Source organism: Mus pahari, chromosome 4 (assembly GCF_900095145.1).
Source record: "Mus pahari chromosome 4, PAHARI_EIJ_v1.1, whole genome shotgun sequence".
Taxonomy (NCBI): domain Eukaryota; kingdom Metazoa; phylum Chordata; class Mammalia; order Rodentia; family Muridae; genus Mus; species Mus pahari.
The window spans coordinates 36822562-36833837 of NC_034593.1; positions in this window are offsets into that span (position 1 = coordinate 36822562).

The window sequence follows — 11276 nt, forward strand, 5'->3', positions numbered from 1 at the left end:
GATAGGGAAGGAAGGAAGGTAGGAAAAAAGGAAAGAAGAGAGATTATAACCAGGAAGCCTGTGCTACCCCTAATGAATAAGAGGTCAAAGTCAATGTATTTATTTCTTATTGTGCTCCTAAAACTGATATAAATGCCTGATAGTGGTTAAATGATGATTTAAATAATTTAAATGAGCGGGGCATGGTGGCACATGCCTTTAATCCCAGCACTCAGAATGCAGAGGCAGGCAAATCTCTGAGTTAAAGGTCAGCCTCGTCTACAGAGTGAGTTCCAGGACAGCCAGGGCTGCACAGAGAAACCTTGCCTTGAAAAACCAAATAATAATAATAATAATAATAATAATAATAATAATAATAATAATAATAATAAATTAAATGTATTAAATACTGCAATTTTTAAAAAGTATGATCAAAAATAAAAATGCATATTCTTTTTCAAAACAATCATAGGAAGTGAAAGAGAGTGTATTTGTATCTGCAAAGAAACAAAAAGAGAGGTCAAGGGAGAGAGGACTGAGACAGAGTGGGAGAGGGAGTACCAGAGAGACAGACAGAGGAGACAGAGAAAGATACAGACACAGAGAAAGAGACAGTGACAGAGAGAGAGACAGAGAGAGACAGACAGAGAGAGACAGACAGAGACAGAGACAGAGACAGAGGGAGAAGGAAAGCAAGAGAAAGAGAGAGAGACAGAGACAGAGAGACAGAGAGACAGAGAGAGACAGAGAGACAGAGAGAGACAGAGAGAGAGCACAAGATGGAGAGAGAGATCGAAAACTTTTCAAGCCACAGTCTAAATGTCTTTTTTTTTTTTTCCCTTTTTTTATTTATTTTTTTGGCTTCAACAAAGACATTTATTATCACTATCCTCAACAATTACAGAGGTCAAAATTTAGAAATAAACATTTCTAAAGGATTACAACACCCCAAAAGTTTCCTTTTTATTGCTGTGATAAACAAGACAACTTATAGAAGGAAGAGTTCATTTGAGCTTATGGTTGCAGAAGGATACCTGTGCAGAATGAAGTGTGGCTGGAAAAGCTGCACACTTCGACAGTGGTAGGAACATTTCAGAACCTACATACTGACCCACAAGCAGGATGCTGAGAGTGAATTAGAAATGATATATGACTTTGAAACTTCAGGAACTCATTCCCCCAGACACACACACATACACTTCTGGGCGCCAGACAGTGGTGGCTGCACGCCTTTAATCCCAGCACTTGGGAGGCAGAGGCAGGCAGATTTCTGAGTTTGAGGTCAGCCTGGTCTACNGAGTGAGTTCCAGGACAGCGAGGGCTACACAGAGAAACCCTGTCTTGAAAAACAAAACAAAACAAAACAAAACAAAAACAAAAAACAAAAAACAAACAAAAAACAAAAAATAAACAAAAACAAACAAACAAAAAGCCAAACCGAACCAAAACAAAACATACATTTCTGGTGGCATACTTCCTCAGAGAGGCCGTAGTTCATAAACCTACCTAAGCAGTAGTACCTACCAGACACCAAGAATTCAAACATCAGAGTCTAAGGCAAACTTATTCTCATTCAAAACACCATAGTTCATTTTCCTGGACCTTATAGGGCCATGGCCTATCAAAATTAAAAAGGTGCTTATTTGACTCCAAAAGTTCCATGTGGTTGTTTGAATATATATGGCCCCCACAGACTCCTGTGTTTTAATGTTTGATCAATTAAGAAGTGTGGCCTTGTTGGAGGAAGTGTGTGACTGTGGAGGCAGGATTTGAAGTCTCCTATGATCAAGCTATACCCAGTCACATATACTCCTCAATACTGTGTCCAGATTATGATGTAGAACTCTCAACTCCTTTTCCAGAATCATGTCTGTCTGGATACTGCCATGCTTCTTGCCATGATGATAATAGACTGAACCCCTTAAATTGTAAGCCATCCCCAATTAAATATTTTATAAGAGTTGTCTTAGTTGTGGTACATCTTCACAGCAACAGAAATCCTAATATTCCCATATTCTTTCAGTCTCAACACAGTTTAAAATTCCAAAGTCATTAACTCTTTCTTTTTACTGGATATTTTATTTATTTACATTTCAAATATTGTCCCCTTTCCCAGTTTCCCCTCCACAAACCCCCTATATGATCTCCCTTCCTACTACTTCTATGAGGGTGCTCCCTGACCCATCCACCCACTCCTAACTCCCTGCCCTGGCATTCTCCTACATTGGGGAATCAAGCCTTCACAGGACCAAGGGCCTTTCATCACATTGATGCCAGACAATGCCATCCTCTGCTACATATGCTGCTGCAGCCATTGGTCCCTCCAGGTATACTATTTGGTTGGTGGTTTAGTACCTGGGAACTCTTAGGGTCTGGTTGGTTGATATGGTTTTTCTTCCTATGGGACTGCAAACCCCTTCAGATCCTTCAGTCCTTTCTCTAACTCTGCCATTAGGGACCCAATTTTCAGTCCAATGGTTAGCTGTGAGCATCCACCTTTATATTTGTCAGGCTCTGGCAGAGCCTCTCAGGAGACAACTATATCAGGCTCCTGTCAATAAGCACTTAACTCCTAAATCTGATAAACGACTTCAGCAAAGTGGCTGAATATAAAATTAACTCAAACATATCAGCAGCCTTCTTCTACTCAAAGGAAAAACAGGTTGAGAAAGAAATTAAGGAAATGACACACTTCACAATAGTCACAAATAATATAAAATATCTTGGTGTGTTTCTAAGACAGCAAGTGAAAGATCTGTATGACAGGAACTTCAAGTTTCTGAACAATGAAATCAGAGAAGGCCTCGGAAGATGGAAAGATCTTTCATGCTCATGGATTGGTAGGATTAATAGAGTAAAAATGGCCATCTTTCCTAAAGCAATCTACATACTCAATGCAAGTACCATCAAAATTCCAACTCAATTCTTAACAATTTGCAAATTCATTAGAAATAAAAACAAAACAAAACCAAAAAACCAGGACAGCTGAAGTTGTTCTTAACAATAAAAGAACTTCTCTGAAATCACCATCCCTGACCTGAGACTGTATTACAGAGCAATAATGATAAATACTGTATGTTATTGGTACAGAGAAAAGCAGTTAGATCAATGGAAGAGACCTGAAGACCCAGAAATGAACCCACAAACCTATGGTCACTTGATATTTGACAAAGGAGCTAAAACCATACAGTGGAAAAAAAAAAAAAAAAAAGGACAGCATTTTCAATAAATGGTGCTGGTTCAACTGCCAGTCAGCATGTAGAAGAATGCAAATGGATCTATTCTTATCTCTTTGTACAAAGCTCAAGTCCAAGTGGATCAAGGATCTCCACATAAAACCATATATACTGAAACTATTAGAAAGAAAAACAGAGGGGAAGAGCATCGATCGCATGGGCACAATGGAAATTTTCTTGAACACCAATGGTTTAGGTACTAAGACCAACAATAGACAAGTGGGATCTCATAAAATTGCAAAGCTTCTATAAGTCAAAGGACATCGTAAATAGGACAATATGATAACTGACACATTGGGAAAAGATCATTACCAATCCTACAACTGATAGAGGGCTAATATCCAACATATATAAAGAACTCAAGAAGTTAGACTCCAGAGAACCAAATAACCCTATTAAAATGGGGTATAGAGCTAAACAAAGAGTCTTCAAATGAGAAATATTGAAAAGACAAGAAGCACCTAAAGAAATGTTCAACATCTTTAGTTATCAGGGAAATGCAAATCAAAACAATGTTGAGATTCCACCTCACACCAGTTAGAATGGCTAAGATCAAAAACTCAGGTGAGAAGAGATGCTGGCAAGGATGTGGTGAAAGAGGAACACTCCTCCATTCTGGTGGGATTGCAAGCTGGTACAACCACTCTGAAAATCAGTCTGGCAGTTCCTCAGAAAATTGGACATAGTACCACCGGAGGACCCAGTTACAGCACTCCTCGGCATATATCCAAAAGATGCTCCAATATAAAACAAGGACACATGCTCCACTATGTTCATAGCAGCCTAATTTATAATAACCAGAAACTGGAAAGAACCCAGATGTCTTTCAACAGAGGAATGGATACAGAAAATGTGGTACATTTACACAATGGAGTAGTACTCAGCTATTAAAAACAATGATTTCATGAAATTATTAGGCAAATAGATGGAACTAGAAAATATCATCCTGAGTTAGGTAACCCAATCACAAAAGAACACACATGGTATGCACTCGCTGATAAGTGGATATTAGTCCCAAAGCTCAGAATACTGAAGATACAATTCATAGACCACATGAAGCTCAAGAAGAAGGAAGACCAGAGTGTGGATGCTTCAGTGCTTCTTAGAACGGGGATCAAAATACTCATGAGAGAAAATATGCAGACAGAGTGTAGAGCAGAAACTGAGGAAAAGGCCATCTGTGACTGCCCCACCTGGGAATTCATTCTAATATAGACACCATACTCGGACACTATTGTGGATGCTAAATGTCTTATTTAATTTGGCTATAAATTCCTATGCTCTCTCACTATGGCTTACCACTTGTGCTCATTGGTTCAGTAAACCATAAAAACGTTTTGTTCCTTGGTCATGGATCAGGAACTAAATGTGTATCTGTGGGCTCTCAATAATTGAGACCTGACTTGATGCTTTCTGAGTCGTTTTCTCTACTCTTTGCTTACCTTTCCCTGTACTTAAGTCCCTTGAGTGGCGAATGGACTCATCAGCAGTGTTTTCTGAGGGACTCCTGCACCAGAGCATACATTGACAAAGCTTGTGTTTATCTTTGTTGAATAAGATGGGAAGTGCAGACTTCCTCTTTGTCCAGAGCATCCAGATTAAGCATCCAAAGATTAAGACATAAGGAAGTAGCAAAGTTCCACTTCTCAGAAATTACGAAAGCAAATCTGAAAATTATCTCATTGCTTTAATATTGCTGGGAATTTCAATGCATTTATTCATGAGATATTCCAAAATTCATTCATAATTTAATGCACAGATGTAAATAAATTATTCCAGTTTTATTTGGCAGAGAATGAAAAAAACATTTGTTATCCTAAACTTTGGAGTTCAGTTTCTTATAGTATTGTTTTAGTTATAATTATTAAATATATGACCACAAACTGACTATTAGATTATCGTTTATCAGAGCATTTCTGCTTCACATCCCAGTCAGAAAATATGGAGCCTGGAGGGAATTCTGTCCTCAATGACAGACAGATCTTTCATATTGGGTACGGGTTCAACAAGATGCATCAGAATGACAAGAGAAAAAGTTATCTTCCTCAGCCACTCATTTACACAAGTCTCCTGGATAGGTATAGTCTTAGGAAAATCCTATTGATGAAAAATGTATTTTTATTTGAATGAAGCATCTAGTGACGATGTATTAATTCATGGAAGAATGCATATTAACATGTTTGGAAGTGCTTGCTGATAGAAACCTGATATGGCTATATCCTGAGAGGCTCTGCTAGAGCCTAACTAACACAGAAGAGAAAGCTTGAAGCCAGTCATTGCACTGAGCTCAGGGGTCCCTGGTGGAGGAGGTGGAGAAGGGACTGAAGGAGCTGAGGGGATTTGCAGCCCCATGGAGGGAGCAACAGTGTCAACAGGCCAGATCCCCAGGAGCTCCCAGGGACTGGACCACCAACCAAAGAATACATATAGAATGGCAAATGGCGCTGGCCACATACGTGGCAGAGGATTACCTTGCTGAACATCAGTGACAAGAGAGGCTCTGGGGTCTGTGGGTATTCCCCAGTGTAGGGAACTGACAGGGTGACAGGACAGGATTGGGTGGGGGAGGACCTTCAAAGAGGCAGGGAGAAGGGGCATTGGATAGAGGGTTTCCGAAGGGGAGACCTGGAAAGGGGAAAACATTTAAATTGTAAATAAAGAAAATATCCAAGAAAAAAATCCTCTGAAGCGTGTTGGCCTCAGTGCAACCTACAGTGCTGGTTCGCATACCCATGCTCCATGTTCTCTGTTCCTCTCTTGGTGTGAGCAGGCTACCTGGTTAAAGAAACACTGCCCCGCCGACTTGCTTTCATGGTAGCAATTGGCAAGAAGGCACAGAAGCTATTCTGATGTGTTGGCACCTTTGGGTGTCTCCTCTGTTCTTTCTTCTTAGTATCTTTTTTTTCAGTCAACTCAGGACCAGCAGTTCAGTATGTCTGTAGTACACAGTGGGAGACTGACTTTAAGTTCCCTTTGCAGCTGTATTGCTGACTATGCACCTTAAAAAAAAAAAAAAGGTCTTAAATTGGTAACTGGCAAAGTTATATATAAAATAGCAAGACTTTGAGGTTCAGGTTTTCTTTCTCTCAAGTCTTTAGTGGCAAAGTAAGATCCTGCAGACTGAGTGACCTTCCCGAGGGTAACTTTTATTAGGAACCAAATGAGCCTTTCACAGATGTTTCCCACCCCCTAGGCTTTGTAAATGCAGGTGCCTCTAGAGGCAAGTTTCCTGGAAATAGACATTCCTTTGTGGTCTTACACACATAACTCTTGTCAAAAACAAGGGGGATGTGTATTTTAAGATACCATTGCCTTTTTTAAAATTGTGAAATATCTTTTCAAATTGTATCAAATACATCTTTTAGCTAGTAATTGATAAGGAGATGCATTTTATATATTGCCAATAGTAAATATGCCTGCTATACAATTCTTCATAGGAAATCAAAGCTTGTTCTTTGTAAAGAAAGAAAGGAAAGTGATAATGATTATAATCTTAAATTGAAGGAATCACTTCAGAAAACCGAAAACCAAAGTGCATCAAAAATGAAGGTTCATATGAATTCTGGGAGCTATTTTCATGCCCCCAGATTTTATGTTCAAGTTGATTTCTGCCTTTGTTTTCTCCTGACTTTATTCTGGACACTGCCTATCACTCTCTGTGAGGAGCCAGCTCCAAGGTACATGACCCGCCTTTCTTTTAACTCTTTTATCTGTTAGCATGGATTAACATTTAGACCAAGCTACTACGGTGGTAATAATTACCACCATAAAATTTGGCAATGATGTCCATGGCTGGAATACTGAAAAATCTCATGTAGTCTTCAATTTGTTCATGTAGGAATTAAGGGAATTTGAAGACAAGATCTACTTGCAGAATATTAGGGTATAGATATATGTGTATGTAGATATGGGTGTTGTGTAATATTGAGAAGTTTCCATAATAGAGGTTTCCCTGGGGCCTTTAAAAGGTCTTTAATGCTACTTATCTCTTCACATATTTCCTGCTTCTTGACCATGACTTTCTTTCTCCAACTCCTGCTTATTTCTGTTGCATTATTACCTTTCGTCCATTCATAAAACATGCATTCTACTTCTTTATCCCTGTCCCTCACCACTTTACCACCCATGCCTCTTACTAGTTTTTTGAGCTTCTTTGAGTACTCCAATTTAAACATGTTTTGAAGACTCACATCTTTAACATACAAAACTAAAAGTCGTTATAGTGTTACATGTGCATAGTTTTCAGGCCTGGCTGTTTGGTGTTGGATAACTAATTGCTATGTGCTTCCTTAGGAAGATTATTTCTTCTGATCTCAGCTTTTCCTAGTGGCTCAAGATCTCAAGATCTTTGTGTACTGTTGAGAGATGTTTATTTTTGCCCTTATTCAGTTCATGCTTATACAGTCATACTTGTAAGATATCTAATATTCTTAGGAGATACAATCTCACTGCAAACTCTATGTATTTAGGAATACATTATATATACATACGTATACATATATATATATGTGTGTGTATATATATATATATATATATATATATATATATATGTACATATACACATAAATGCATTATATATAATGAATAGAATTTGTCCCAAATATGAAATATATATATATATATATATATATATATATATATATATATAACCAGCAGTTGCAGTTAAGGGTTTTTTAAAGGAAAAAAAAACAAAGAAAGGGAAGGATAAGACCACAAAGAATGGGGAAGCTGAGTAAACATTACAAGGATGGGTATGATAGATTACAGCTCATCTCTTACAGAAGGATTACAAGCTATCTTTGGCAAACATTCTTAGTCCCTTATACAATGAGTCAGATGCCAGGGTAGGTCAAATGTGATGAGCCAATTTTAGTGGTCATCAGTTTCTCAGACTGAAGGCGAAAGAACAAAGAAGTCCATGCTGGGCTTTGTTTCTAGGGTCTAAGAAACACATTGAGTTGGGGGTCTTACAATATATATTTAAAGTTTAAAAGGACATCAAGCATAGATGTCCATATGGGAGAATTTGTAGAAATAAAGGAGATGGGAGAAATGATACAAAATAATTTCAAGAGAATAAAGAAAGAATTAAAAATAATGAACACTCCCTAAAGCAGGAACATGGAAAATAATAAATAAAAAAGTGTTAGAAAAATAATAGTAGTGGCAAGTAATGAAATTTGATCAAGACACTCTTTCCACAGATATTGTGAACAGAGGCTAACACGCTACTTACAATTTAATGTCAAAGAAAGCAATATGGACATTTTCAATTATCTTAATGAAATATATTCACATATTTATGTTTACAGACCATTTTAAAGAAAAATTTACCATCCAAATTCATGTTTCTGGTGTCCAAGCCTGAAAAAAAAACTTTTAAATTTGCATCTTTTCCTTTATTCTTTCTCAGGTTTGTGAGAGGCTCACTCTCTTATCCAATATTGAACACAGCACTGTACCCTGCAGACTAATGTCAGCCTGACCTCGATTTACTGATTGAACATATGGTCAGGATAACCAAAACTTCCCAGAATATTGCCAAAAATGCAAGTTCATATTTGAGATGAAAATTAATAATGCCTCACCAGCCTTCATTGTGTTTTGAGGAGAATAATTAGTCACAGTTTAGCCCAGAGCTCCTTCCTGGACTTGCCTGGGCACTGCTGTAAATGTGTGAGTGCCGTATGTGCAGATCACGGCAAGACAGTGGGCTCATTGGATTATAAACTCTCTGAAATGGGCTCTGTTCTGACATGCCCCAGTCTGTTGACTTGGACTATTCAAAGATTTTTCTAAAGAGGTTTTCTGAACTTAGTGACATTTTTAGGTAACAGGTTCTAAATATTAACAATATTCTGTGTGACTGGGGGAAATCGAGGTAAGTTGCCCCCCCCCCAAAAAAAAAAAAATCTTCACCAATCTCTCATTCTCTCAGCATCCTACAAGTATCTCTCCAGTTCCTTACACTCCTACTGTCTGTGCCCCAGCCTCCAATAGGGATATAGTTCTACAAATCAGCCTGTCTGCTTAGAGAGGGCTTCTGATGAAGTGGTTTCTGGGAACACTAAAAAGAATGACTGGAAGTCAAAACATGGGTCCCATCTGATGACCTGTGCTGTGCTTGAAAAAGCTTTTCCTGGAGATCTCCAGACAGCGTTTCCAGATAACTCTTGAAGACCAAGGCCCAGTCTTTTATTTACATATCAATTCAGTCATTTACTCCAGGTTTCCCATTGATTATCCCATAAGTCAGTATCTTATGACCTAATCCCTTGATTCTTAGACAAAGACAGCAAACACATTTTTTTTTTTTTTTTTTTAACATTGAAAATGAATTCAGAGATCTGTTTGCCTTTGTAAGCACAGACAATGAGTTTGAGTTATCTGGGTGAGATCCTGTCCTGGGAGTACCATGTCCACCATGCCTTGGGGCCTACCTAGCTCTGTACCAGGCTGGCTTTAAACTCAGGAAACTTTTTGCCCTTGTATCTGCCTGCCTTTGTATTTTTCTGACAAGCTGATTCACAGTGCAGCTGCATCTGTTCTTTTAGGTTTGTGAAGCTCCTTATACAATTATATTTCATCCTTATATTTTGTATAGTTGAGAAATTATATATTCTTGAATTCATGTTTTTAAACTTCTTTCCCACAGAGTGAAGGGCTGTCATGAAGGTCTCAGGGTTTACCATTTTGCTGGGACATTAGCCATACCCTTTTCTCTCAGACTTACGCTGTTTCTGATTATCATTGAGTCCTTAACCATTGCAGAGAGAAAATTTCTCAAAGGGGAACCTCAAAATATGTATTTTATTATATAAACAAGCCTTATGCCAACAGCAAGCATCAACACTTGAGGAGGCCAATGTCCTCCTAGGTCTGTTCCAGGAGCAGGAACCATGTCTTACTGTCCCTTAAATGACCTAGCCAGATTCTCAACTCTACTAGAGACCTTGCAGACTGGGAGAAGCCCAAGAACAAACAGGAAACAACTTCCTGAATGCCAATAGTACCGGTGATAAAGTCAACAATAAATAAAAGTGACCTCATAAAACTGAAAAATTTCTACATGGCAAAATATATCATCAATAAGACAAAATGGCAACTGATATATTTGGTTTGTTGATACATATTCAAAAAGCTATGTATCAACAAACCAAATAATCCTATGAAAAATGGGCACAGGTCTAAACAGAGAATTCTCAACAGAGGAATTACAAATGGCCAAGAACATCTTGAAGAAATGTTCGACATCCTTCACTGTCAGGGAAATGCAAATCAAAATGATTCTAAGAGTCCATCTTACCTCTGTCAGAATGGCTAAGATTAAAAAAACAAATACTAGTGTCAGCTCATGCTAATAGGATATGGAACAGAGGGAATATTTCTTCACTGGAGGTGGGAGTGTAAACTTCAATACTTTGAAAGTTAATATGGCAAAGTCAATCTACCTCAAGACCCTACTATACCACTCCTAGACATATACCCCAAATATACTCTGCCCTACCACAAATACACTTGCTATTCTATGTTCATATCAGCTTTATTCACAGTGGTCAGAAACTGAAAATATCCTAGATGTCTCTCAACTGAATAACAGATGAGGACAATGTGGTAAATTTACATAACATAGGAGAAGAGAAGTAGAATATGTATTGCGGTTAGACTGGAACAGATGGAAACAAGAAGAGGGGGGTTCAGGTTGGGAGAGGATGGAAGGAGAAGTGAGGAAAAACAACTGAAATCAGGTGTGGGGGGCAACAAGGGGCAAGATAGAAACCTAGTGAAATGGAAACTTCCACAAATCTATTAGGGTGACCCTAGCTAAGACTTCTAGTCATGAGTTGTACAGAACCTGAACTTACCATCTCCTATAACCAGGCAAGACTTCAATGGAGGGACTGGAGCACCAACCCAGCCACAAAAACTTTGGCCTACAATATGTTCTGCCAGAATGATGTGCTGGGGAAAAGGTAGCAAAGAAATTGTAGGAGTGGCCAACCAATGACTAATCCAGCTTGAGACCCATGACAAGATAGGAAATCCACTCCTGACACTCAG